Below are 13669 nucleotides of genomic sequence, written 5' to 3'. Positions count from 1 at the left end.
CTAACAGGTTCATCTTTGTTTCCCAAAATCAAATCTTCAGATACGTTGCTACGACTCTTGACTTTCCTTGGAATTTCTGGAGATTTAATTTCTTCAGAGTCTGGAGTGACAGTTGCTTCTGGAGTTTTCTCAGATTCTACCAGAGTGATCTCTAAATCTGCAAACTTTTCAACTAGCTTTGACTTTTCAGGGTCAAGCTTATCATCAAATCTAACATGAATTGATTCCTCCACAATTTTGGTTTCTGTGTTGTATACTCTGTAGCCTTTAGAGCGTTCTGAGTATCCTAACATAATACCTTTTTGTGCTTTGGAATCAAACTTGTTCAGATGTTCTTTAGTATTTAATATAAAACAAATGCATCCAAAAGGATGAAAATATGAAATGTTGGGTTTTCTTCCCTTACACAGTTCATAGGGAGTCTTATCCAGAATAGGTCTAATAGAGATTCTATTCTGAATGTAACACGCTGTATTTACAGCTTCTGCCCAAAAGTGCTTTGCAACATTTGTTTCATTGATCATGGTTCTGGCCATTTCTTGGAGTGTCCTATTCTTCCTCTCTACAACTCCATTTTGTTGTGGAGTTCTAGGGCAGGAGAAATCATGGGATATTCCATTAGAATCAAATAATTCTTCAAAATCTTTATTTTCAAATTCTCCACCATGATCACTTCTGACTCTAACAATTTTAGAGTCAAATTCTTTTTGCACTTTAGAACAGAAACTGGTGAATACAGAGTGAGACTCACTCTTGTGCTTTAGGAATTTTACCCATGTCCAGCGGCTGTAATCATCAACGATTACAAGTCCATACTTCTTTCCATTGACTGATGCTGTTTTCACAGGACCAAATAAGTCAATGTGAAGAAGCTCCAGAGGCTTGGAGGTAGAAACAACATTTTTCTTTTTAAAAGATGTTTTTGAAAACTTTCCTTTCTGACAAGCTTCACACAGAGCATCTGAAGAAAACTTCAGTTTAGGTAAGCCTCTGACTAACTCAAGTTTAGTTAGCTGAGAAAGTTTTCTCATGCTAATGTGGCCTAAGCGTCTATGCCATACCCATTGCTCTTCGTGAACTGACATTAAACATTTAACATTTTGATCTTTTAAATCAGAAAGATTTATTTTGTAAATGTTGTTTTTCCTCTTGCCTGTGAAAAGGACAGAGCCATCGTTCTGACTAATGGCTTTACACGTTTTTTGATTAAAGATTACATCATAACCGTTATCACTTAATTGACTTATGGATAACAAGTTATGCATTAATCCTTCTACATAAAGAACATCAGATATAGAGGGAAGAGTACCGTTACCAATAGTTCCGGAGCCTCTGATCCTTCCTTTCTGATCTCCTCCAAAACCTACGAAGCCAGCGTCTTTAAGTTCCAGGCTTTGGAACATAGACTTTCTTCCCGTCATATGTCGCGAGCATCCAGAGTCCAGGTACCATGACTGGTGTCTGAACTTTGCTGCATAGGATATCTGCAACATAGATAATCTTATCTTTCGGTACCCAGAATCTCTTGGGTCCTTTCAGATTAGTTTTCCCAGAGTTTCTTACAACTTTGGGTCTTCTAGCATTTTTAAATTTGTGTTCTTGTGTGTGTGTGTAGTGGTATGAAAAAGGCGATTTAATTAGGTTACTGGTAGAAGTTTTATCAGAATCAGAATCATACCCAATTCCCCTTTTATTATTCTGACCTACTCCATAAATCATGGATGCCATAATACTCCTATTTATCCCATTCTTCAGAAATTGTTGAAAGGCTTCTTCATATTTATAAATAATTTCATTTGAAGTTTGTGGTGCTTGAGACAACACTTCTTCTAATTCTAAGCTTTTCGTTTTAGCTTCATCTCTTTCTAACGTTAAAGATATGATTGTATCATCTCTTGTTAGAATTGTTGTCTCAAGTTTACTACACTCTTCAGATTTTGCTTTAAGAAGACCTTTAATGTTTTTAACTTTTTGTTTTAATTTCTGAAGAGAGGTAAGAGTTTCTGATAAACATGATTCTAAGTCAGATCTAGAAAGTTCAGAAAATACCTCTTCAGATTCTTCATCTGAGCTGCTGGATGTGGTAGCCATAAGAGCTACGTTGGCCTGTTCATCAGAGTCAGATTCTGATGATTCGGATTCACTATCGTCCCAGGTGGCCATTAATCCCTTCTTTGTTCTGAAGGCATTTTTCTTGAAGCTTTCTTTCTTAGAGTTATCTTTCTTCAGCTTGGGGCATTCATTTCTATAATGACCTGTTTCTTTACATTCAAAACAGGTAATATCTTTATTAGGTTTACCTTTTGAAGTTGACTCTGATCTATCCCCTCTGGGTCTTGATCTTCTGAAGTTGTTGTTGTTCCTTCTTTTCCAGAGTTGCTTAACTCTTCTGGTTAGTAAGGACAATTCTTCTTCATCATCAGAGTCTTCAGGTTCAGAGTCGTCAGTATCTGCAGTTTCTGCCTGGAGAGCTTTGGTTCTGTCTGACTTCCGTCTTTCAGGTCTGGACTTCAGCGCCACTGACTTGTTCCTTTTCTGAGGCTCATCCTCCTCTAGTTCTATCTCATGGCTTCTGAGAGAACTAACAAGTTCTTCAAGGCTGATATTGTTCAGATCCTTTGATAACTTCAGAGCAGTAACCATTGGTCTCCATTTCTTTGGCAGACTTCTGACTATCTTCTTAACATGATCTGCAGTCGTGTATCCTTTGTCTAGCACTTTAAGACCTGCAATAAGAGTTTGGAATCTGGAAAACATAGCTTCTATAGCTTCGTCATCTTCCATCTTGAAGGCTTCATATTTCTGGATCAACGCCAGAGCCTTCGTCTCCTTGACTTGGGAGTTTCCTTCATGGGTCATCTTCAGAGAGTCAAGTATATCTTTAGCCGTCTCTCTGTTGGTGATCTTTTCGTATTCGTTGTATGATATAGCATTTAAAAGTATTGTTCTGGCCTTGTGATGATTTTTGAACTCACGTTTCTGATCTTCTGACATTTTGCTTCTGGGAACTTCAGCTCCATTTAAGGTTGGAGGTTTGTATCCATCTGTGACAATGTCCCAGAGGTCAGCATCATAACCCAGAAAGAAACTTTCGATTCTATCTTTCCAGTAATCAAACTTTTCTCCATCAAAAACAGGAGGCTTGGCATTGTAAGAATCTTTCTCATTTGAGTGGGCCATTTGTTTTTCTCGCACTGGATCTCTCTACACGGTTAAGTGTTTGATTTGAAAATCAATAACAGAGCCGGAGCTCTGATACCAATTGAAGGTGAGAAAAACAAGAAAGGGGGGGTTTGAATTGTTTGAAAAATAAGCGCTTTTGCAAAATGAAATCACACAATGATTTTATACTGGTTCGCTTATAACACAAAGCTACTCCAGTCCACCCGGCCAAGGTGATTTCGCCTTCAACAAGGACTTAATCCACTAATCTTGAAAGATTACAAACAACCCCTAAGAGAGAAGAAAATCTCTTAGTCCTCTCAAGTCTACAGACTACAAAGAGTCACTTGAGGAAATCAAATAAAAAATAAGATACAAGATGTGTAATCTAGAGTGCTTCTAAGAAAGCAAATATTACAAACTTAAGAACAATTTTTCACTTGATAAGCAAAAGCTTAGTGAAAATCTTTGAAGAACAAAGATGTTTTTCTTGAGCGTGATATAATTTCAGTATAGTTTTGGCTAGTGATTTCTTGTTTACTGAATGTTGATTTCTTCTCTTATTTATAGGAGTTGAAGTAGAGTTGAAGTAGCGTTGAATCTGTTGGATATTGAGATGTAGTTACGCCATTCCATTAATAGCTTCTGCAGTAGACTTTTTCTCTTAGAAGTGACTACTTACCACAAGTAGTATCTTCTCTCTTGAAAGTGGAGATTAACGTCTCTTTCTAATTGAGGAAATCCATTTGCAGAACTTTAACTTGGCTTAAACGTTACTTCATCATGATTAACAATTCTGATTAGAGTCTTTGTGTATCTGGAGAATCTTGCTTCTGATGTTATTTCTTGACAGTTCAGATGGCGCTGATAACTTCCAGAGTTTACAGAGGGCATTTGTTCAGAGTCAGAGCTTCTAGACTTTACTTCATGTTCAGATGCTTCTGATACTTTGCAGTTTTGTCCAGAGTCAGAGCTTCTTGAAACGAGATTCCTGTTTAGATGCTTCTGATACTTGAGATTTTGCATCTGATCTTGTTTTGCATCTGATGACATCATCAGATTTATTTCTTCTTTCTTTAGAACCCTGCACACTTAGAAACTTTTCGTTAGGGTGCCATTTTTGGTTTCATCCTTTGTTATCATCAAAATCATGGAATCTGTTGTAGAACAATTTTTGTTCTTACAGAATACTCAACCCACTTATCACAAGCATGGATCCTTGAACCAAGACATCTTCCAACGGAAGGAAAAAATGTCAAGTTTCCACATAATAACATGAAAGAGGGGATACTTACAATCTCACTAACTAGAATGTTATGCCCTTTATGTCACAAATTTAGCGCTATGTTAAGCAATCATAATTGGACTTATGTAGAAGTCACAACTATTTGAGGTCGGGCAATAGAATTTCGGTGTTAATGCAGGTTAGAGACATAGCATTATGACCTATGCTCATGGAACATACCACACACAAAAAGAATTTGCAAAAGGTGTGGCCTAATCTCATCCATACTCATGTTAATTTTTCAATCAACTAGCTTTAGGATTTTGAGATATCATAGGCCAAATGAGATGAATGCATAAAGAAGGGGAATGAGATGAAGTGGGAGGGGAATAAATGAAATCTCAAATTGATCAAAGGAGGACTTTCACCAAATTAATATCATTCATTCATTTTGGGAGATGGAATGTACATTCCATCAATTCCCTAAATCCAATGATATTAATTTGACAAAGTCAAATCAAATTTGATCAAGACCCAACAACAAGAGTCAAACATAAACAAGTCATCACAATTGGTCAACAAAATTATTTGGCATTCATTCCAATTAAAAATACGAAAATAATGCATTTAAATTAAATATGGTTTGTCAAATTCCTAAAACCTCATCAAAACACCAAATAAATGGCCATGAGATTTATCATAGGTCAAACAAGGTCAAAGGACCTTGGAGAAACTTTTTCAGATTTTTAAAAGACTTAAAAGTATTTTTAAACAATTAAAAACAAATGAAAAATCAATTAAATCATGAAAAATATTAATAATGATCCAAAAAATAATTTTAATTCAGAATATAAATGAGGCAAATATTTGAATTTTTTGGTGAAACTCTCATATTTTTTGGATCAATATTAAAATTAATATGAATTAATAAAAATAAATCAATTAAAATGAAACTCAAATAATCAGAAAAAACGTGGACCACTTGATCTCCCTCATTAACTGAGGTGGCAGATCAAGTGGCCACCAGCGCGCGTTCCATGGTGCGCTTGAGTCAAACATACACACGCTTGGTAATTAAAACTTACACTCATGATTAAAACAAATTTAACTCATCTAATGGCTCAGGACCACACCACATCATTGCCGGAGCAGAGCGCCAGTCGTCTTCTCAAGCGAGGCCGGACTGGTCCATTCATCACCACATCATAAATGAAAAAGGAGGACATGATCTGAAAGGAAAAATGGTGTAGATAATGAATATCACCTCAATTTTAACTAACTCCTCACATATAGAAAGATATGAGGAGTTGAAATTTGAGGTATGTCAACTGAGTTGCTTCGATTTGACCTTTAAGCAACTCAATCTTCTTGCCTACATTGGTAGGACTTCAGACAACCAAAGAATCAAGAGAATTGAGCAAGATTGAGAGAGAATCGAAGAGATGAAATTTTCTGGAAAATACCTTCAATGTAGGTCTGGATTCAACTGTTCTTGCCTTGGCTCGTGCTTGTTCTCACTTAGAATGCTTGCAGGAGTAGAATGAAATGCACAAAAGGTCTTGGATCCCTGGAGTTTTGAATCTAAAAACAGTGAGATTCAAACTCAATTTCAAGATGAAATTCTCAAGATTATCCTCTCAAATGGAAGGGTTAGGGGTTTAGAATCAAAGCTGGCGCGAATGTGTGTTTAATTTTGATGCTAGAGGGCTCTATTTATAGCAACAGCTCATGATATTTGCACCTTCAAATTCACTTTCCAAAATTGGCAAATGATGATGCATGAGTGCATGGGCGTGTACAGGCCCATGAGATCATTGCTTAAGGTCCACAAATGAATGTGAGAGAGTCTGAAATCAACTTGGATTGCAAGGCAAGTGTGTTTGAAGATTTGAAGTTTGTTCTTTGCCAAATGATGATACCATGTTCATGCCATGTGCAACCCTAGCAATTATTGTCCAAAATGGATGAACTTGGACTTTTTTGGAAAGGTTATATCAAGAGGAACAACTTTCATGTTCAACACTTTTCCATTTGGAGCTTGTATCATGATGAATTTTGAGGTGGAAGTTTGGAAATTTCAACATGTTGAAATTTTTTCTAAGTGTCAAGCCATATATCTCAATATTCCACCTTGCTTAACTTTTTATGTGAGCTTCAAATGAGAAAAGTGTCTTCATAAAAATGACCTATAATGTAACCTCATATCACATGCTCATAAAAGTTGAGTTAGCTCTCACTCCCAACATCAAAGTTGAAGTAGACATCTTGAATTTGATTGTGAAACTTGGAAATATTTCATCTCATAAAAATTGAGCAAGTTATGGCATTGGGAAGTTGACTTTCAAATTAGGGTTTAGACAAAATGAACTATAATGTTTCAACATAGAAAATGATTTTCCAAGCAAAACTAGCTCTAGGTCTCAACAGGAAAGTTGTTTGGAATGTCATTTAGAGTAACTTTTATCTTGGAATAATTTTAATATGGTGAAAATTATAGGAGACAGGGTCTAGGGAGACCCAGTTTTGATCAGATGAATTCATCTGGCCAACCACCATCAACCAACTTGCTAACCTTCAATTCTCTTGACTTTCTAGGCTCATGGTATATCATATATGGATAAGATGATGAAATTTGAAGTGTCCCTTGAGAAATTTGATCAATTGGTGAGATAGCTTGTTGGAGAAGTTACTCAAGATACCTAGTCAAACTAGGGTTTCCAAGGCAAATCACCCTCAAACTCTTGAAGAAAACTTGATCAATATAACATGTAGTAATCATTGGGGCTCATATATGTTGCTCATAATCATTCTTGAATCAATTCATGGTTGTGCTTTTTGTCATGAGGGTCTCAAACCCTAGATATGAACTTGATAGATCAATGGAGATCATGCCCTACCTACAAAAGAGTTAGGCAAATGCAAAGACATATTTTTGGTATTTTGGTTAGTAAAAATGATAAAATACAAGTATGATACAATCACAAAGTGCTTGGTGATCTCTCCCCAAACAAACCCAATGAAGGAGGGGTAAGGAGGATGCCAAGGTATGATCCCAATGCTAATGCTTATGATGAAATTGCATGAGGGATCTTAGGGTCAAAATTGGGGTCTTACAATTACCACCAATAGAGTCCTCAACATCAGTTCCTCCATTGTCATCATCATCCTTTTCAACTTCCTTCTTCTTTTCTTCCATCAAATCCTTCATCAATTTCTCAAGTTTGATCTTTGTACCAGTGATAGACCTGATCGAATCCTCCAACTCTTTACACGTCTCCTTCAGCTGTGCAATAACACTCTTCTTGGAGGTGGCAGGACCTGGTACCTAAGAAGATGTCATGATAATATCTGGGACATGTGTGTCATACCCCAATTTTGTCCGGGCCATTTTAAATTTTCATAAATTCGATTTTAATTTCAATTTGCACCAGTTGTATATCATAACATGCATTTCACCATCAATAATACCTAAAATATCAGTCGGAAAAAAGTGTAAAAATCAAGCTTGCATACGTCAGTATTATTTATCTACGGTTCACGTAGTTTAACCTGGTGTACTCGTTATATATTTTTTCGACGACTTTTTCAGCTACATTTTAATCCGTCTGAGCCTTTTAACCGGTCAAAACTTATTTCAAAATTAAAAGAAACGCTGTATTTTTCCAATAACTATATTTTGTGCTGATCATTTTAGTACATCCAACTTAATCTTTCGAGCAAACTTTCACCCGACTTTTATTCATTTTTAGTCGTTTTAATTTTGTTCTTTCGCCAAAACATTCAGAAAAAATAAATAGAATTTTCCATGTCCTTATTTTATTTTTATCATACTTATTTTAGAAGTTGGAATTTTTATTTGATTCAATTGATTTAAATTGTTTTAAATCGATTGGATAATCTAAAAAGGGCATTATAGGCATTTTAATTTATTTAAATAATATGTGTTTCTTGGTGTGTTTCTTTGAATTAACCGTGATCGTCAGATCACGATTAATCAATGGTTCTCATTAGCAACCCCTGTCCTTTTCAATTCACCCAATCAAATAATGTTAATATAAAAAAAAATTAATTAATTAATTAAGTATTTTCTCCTTCCACTTACAAAGGCCCACGCGTCCAAATTGGATAAGATGGATAAGTGCTAACGGTAATCTTAACTGGCAAGAGGGGGACCAAAGAAGGATTTTTTTTGTCCATTCTAAACTCTACACGTTTTCAGTGGAAATGAGGGGAAAAGATATAGAAAATAAAAAAGGGAACCCTTTTCTTAAACAAAAAGGAAACAGAACACGACAAAAGGCCATTCACCCTCTATACTCCTCACCCACCACAAAACCGAAATTCCTTTCCTTCTTCAGGGGACCATTCGTTACATTCCTCTTCTTTTCCCAAAATGTCACGCCTCCTCACAGACCCATCGCTCCCTTATCCTTCCGCCGCGCCTCCATTTCCGCCGGCAATGACATCTCCACAAACCCGCAACAACCGCCGTTCCTTCTTCTCCTCACTCCGGTGATGCCTTCCATCCACACCGCCGCATGAACCACCCACCAACACCTTTCCGGCGACGCCGATAATCACCTTCACTCATTCGTCACACACAAACGCATAAATACCAACTCTTCCGGCTACCCCTCACATATCGCGCCAACACCGTCACGACCACCAAATCAATACCTCCGAACTCCCTCCGCTGTAAACCGCTCGCATCTCACCACCTTCAATTTTCCAGCCACACGAAAATTGAAACACCTCCATCAAAAACAACGACCTCCATTCCTCACCTAAATCGCTCCACCGAAAACAACCTCTCACCCGCCTTGACGACTTCGCTCTCCTCATAACCCAACTCTTCCGCCTACTCGCCTCACCTTACTCCAAACCTCCATGATATCCGCATCCCAACTTCATTGTCCGACCAAGTTCGTTCTTGTGAGTTGAGTGGAGGATTCTTGTACAGTTACGCTTCACGCTTACAAACGATGGAAACAACCCGCTGATGTATCTCAGAGTTGCGGAGACAACTTAAGCATTTGTGTGGTATTTGTTTCAATTATAACATTTGGTTTGAGTTTGTTCCATATGGTTGAATGTTGCGATTGTGTTATGATCATTGGATATTGTTTCAACTTTGAGTTTTTTTTCTCTTCTTCAAAGTGTATTTGATCCAATTTCGGTTTAGAAGCATGTGTTTGTGTGTGTTTAGGACTCACCTATTGCTTGGCTTCTTGTGTTATTAGTCATGGCTAATATCAATTCATTTGTTTTAGTCATTATTTTGATATTGTTTAAGAGGAAAAAAATGAGTGGTGTAGTTTGTCATTTCTCTTTTAAGTGTTTATTTCTACTTTCCTGGCTTTTGTTGTGAATATTTATTAACTTTGAATGGCGCTGAGAAAAGACAGAGGCCGAATGAAGGTTAATGTAAGGATAGTTGGTAGCCAAAAGTGATTTTAAATGTGCATTGTCTATCTATCATTTCTATTATAAAAGTTTTTCCCTTATAGTACATTGTCTATCTATCATGAAGCTATTATGACTTTGGATGTAGCTCTAAATCATTTAAATTAAGTAGAATATATTCATGCCATATGTATTGTAAACATTTTTATGAATTTTAATTGCAGTTCCGACAACAGGGTCATGGTCCTAAAATTCCTTCATTTCTTTCATATAGTTCATAAATTTCATGTCTATGGCGGTTTGTTTAAAAGTAAAAGGTCCCAATATAACAAATGAATTTGCTTTCCCATTCGAGTGGAATGCCTTAATAAAATATGATTAAGTCTCTTTGATTTGTTATAAAAGCAATTATATGGCGTGATGCTAATATAGTTTGGTTAGATCATACATATAAGTAGGATTATGTTTATTATATAATTATATGTGGTGTGATACTATACTGCATTTGCATGTTTACGCTGTTACTTTTGCATGTTGATTTTTCTCAATTATTTTGCACGACTTTCTTTTCTTCCAAATCTTTGTTTGTCTAATTTTAAAACCTTAATCCTACAAATCCAAATCATTTTATAACTTATAAAAACCTTTTTTTTATAATTTAAATTTTGGATGAAAAGGAGTATAGTAAGCGCCTGCTTCACTACCTCTCGAGCATTCGAATAATTGGTGTTCACCGTATTGCTCGAATTCTCGTCGTCTAATTAAAACCCTAAAACTTACAAGTTCAAATCACTTTTCTAAATTAAATATAATTTTTAAAGACTTTATTTTTATAATTTAAACTTCGGATGAAAAGGAGTATAGTAAGTGCGCACTTCACTATCTCTCGAATATTCGGATATTTGGCGTTCGCCATATTGCTCGAATTCTCGTCGTCTAATTAAAACCTTAATCATACAAATTTAAATCATTTTTTCTAAATTAATATAATATCTGAAAACATTTTAATTCTAAACTTTGGATGAAAAGGATGGGAGGCGTTCGCCTCACCATCTCTCGAATAATTGAATGATTGGCGCTCGCCACATTGCTCAAATTTTCGACCTCCGATTAAAACCTTAATCGTACAAATTCAAATCATTTTCAAATCAAACATAAATTCTAAAGAATATTCTTTCATAATTTAAACTTCGGATGAAAAGGAGTATAAAAAGCGTTCGCTTAACTATCTCTCAAAAATTTGGACGATTGGCGCTCGCCATATTGCTCAAACTTTCGTCTTCCGATTAATACACTTTAATCAAACTTGGATAAATGAATGGGTGACGCACGCCTCGTTGTTCCTTGAATAAGAAAGTGGGAGGCGCACGCCTCACTACCGCGCATATTTGATTTCCGCAAATAGCTTTCAATAATAATTTGAACGAAAAAGGAAACAGAAGTCGTTCGCCTTATTATTCCTCGAGAGAACTGAACGATTGGTGTGCACCATATTGCTCAATCTTTTGTCGTTCTTCTTTCAAAATACCAAACATATTAAACCTAATTTCTCGCCCTCGTGCGACCAATAACTTAAATCTTTTTCAGAAAGAACATTGCTTAATCCTTTCTAGTGCGTACACAAACTAGTGCTTAAGCCTCCGCCGAGAGTAGACAAGCCAACGTTTAACCACTAGGATGTGATCTAAGAACTTGTTCATTAAAACACATCCAACTTATCAAACCTCTTTCATCGCCTCCGCGCAATCGAAACTCTTTTCAAAAAGAACATTATTTAATCCTTTCTAACGCGCACAACAAACTAGTGTTTAAGCCTCCTCCGAGAGTAGATAAGCCAACATTTAGCCTTTAGAACACGGTCTATACAGTCGTTCATAAAAGACACCAACCAACCGTAGTTCCCCGAACTACGAATGTTATGATTTCCTTATTGGACCATAAGGATACGTAGGCACGAGATTGCGAGATCTTGGCGATCACACTAATAAAAAAACCTCCCTTTTCCCCTTTCCGAGGTTTCCATCCATCTCTCTTTTCAATCTTGTATTCACTTGACGAAAACAAACAACATTAACTAACATTCAAATCGCAAGTTTAACTAAAAGGTTCCCTTTTAGTATAACGGACGTGAGGGGTGCTAATACCTTCCCCTTGCGTAATCGTCTTTCGAACCCGAATATGGTTGCGAGGACCATTATTCTATTTTTAAAGGTTTTATCGATATTTTCCTATTCCTTCATTGGGATAAATAAAGTTCGGTGGCGACTCTGTTCAAATCATTTTTTCCGTGACCATCGCGAGGGATCGTATTTTTTGAGATGCGACATGTGTACCAGCAAAAAGTTTGTAGTGAAGTGATAAAAGAGAATCCATTTTCTTCACACTATTAATAGGCAGTAAGATTCCAGGATGTTGGTTCAGGATTATCCCATAGCTGAGAGATGAAAAGTAGATAGGCATTTTCACAGCAGTAGAGAAGGCTTGTTTCAAAACTTGTTCAAAAATGTACTTCCCAAAGTCAAACACTCTTCTTATCCCGATAGCATAAATAAACTTCCCAAGTCCAGTAGAGATGGTTGAGGTGTGATTAGTAGGCACCCAGTTGGCGGTCCCAATCCTATTAAGGATAGCATATTTGACACTCAGCTTTCCAGCAGACAACTTCCCTTTGTTTGGCCATTGTCTCACCTGCTTGGCAGTTATCTCCTTGCATACTTAGTCATATGTAACCTCTAGCACAACCCAAGGTTCTTCTATTCTTGCCAGAAATTTGTTGATCACGGTTGGAGAAAATGTCACGACATCGCCTCTAACATACACCTTCTTATAGTCTGCACTTTTCACATTATCACACCAATCAGGAATAGTCACCACAAACTCCTTGACTAGACTTTTATAGTGTAGCGGTGAAATTTTTGAGTTTAAGCTATTGATTAACTTAACTCGCAAAGCAAGAGTCGTCGCCGTGCTTTTGTTGTTTCCAAAGGAAAAGGGAAAAAGTACGAACAAAACCCAAGGAAGTTTTTTAAGATAAAACAGATGAAAAGAGAACAAGGGTCTGGGGGTTAGTAATGCAAAGGGAAGGTATTAACACCCTAAATATCATTGGTACTCCATGGGAACCTCTTTGAAATATGTGTACATTATGGTTTGAAAAGGGTGTTGTTTGTTAAACGATTGTAGAGATGAGAAAATAAATGTTTTTCTTAATGATTTTTGGTATTTTCCAAGACCTTTGAAGTCCCATGCCTACATACTAACAAAGTGCAATGGAGGATCAAAACCTCGTAGTTCATGGTAAAAGTAAGAAAGAATTTTGTTTTGATTCATTTTTATTGAAAATACATTATGTCATTTTAAGGAGAATACTCAACTAGTCATCCACAAGTATGAGAACTTTGCATCATCATGAGAAGGACTCCAACTTGGATAAAATCAACAAGTATGCCACTAGATCCCACACATGGAAAAGAATTATCATCAATACTATGGAGATAGGAGAATTATATATCAATTATGGAAATGAATTATGTCTAGTGCCTTAAAAAAAGTTTTAAAAGGAAAAATGCACAAGGGCACAAAATGGTTTGAATGAGTTAGACATTTTTTAGTCTTTTGAAATTGGTCTAAATATGCTTAAGATGGATTGACATTTATTAAGAAAAAGATTTTGGAAATCACTTGAAAAAAGTCAAGGTTTATTGAGGAAGTTGTTCAAGTTTAAAACAAGAAGGTTTTGAAAAAAGAGGGAAGATTTTGAAAATTAAAGAAGGGGAGGAGAAGAAGAGACTATCTTAGAGCATAAAGTAAAAGCTAGGGAGGAAATATCTAATCAAGAAATAGAAAGCTTTATGACATGAGTCAAGCAAGAATTCCCTC

The sequence above is a fragment of the Lathyrus oleraceus genome, chromosome 5 (genome assembly GCF_024323335.1).
Source record: "Lathyrus oleraceus cultivar Zhongwan6 chromosome 5, CAAS_Psat_ZW6_1.0, whole genome shotgun sequence".
Lineage (NCBI taxonomy): Eukaryota > Viridiplantae > Streptophyta > Magnoliopsida > Fabales > Fabaceae > Lathyrus > Lathyrus oleraceus.
Note: the sequence above shows the minus strand (reverse complement) of the source record.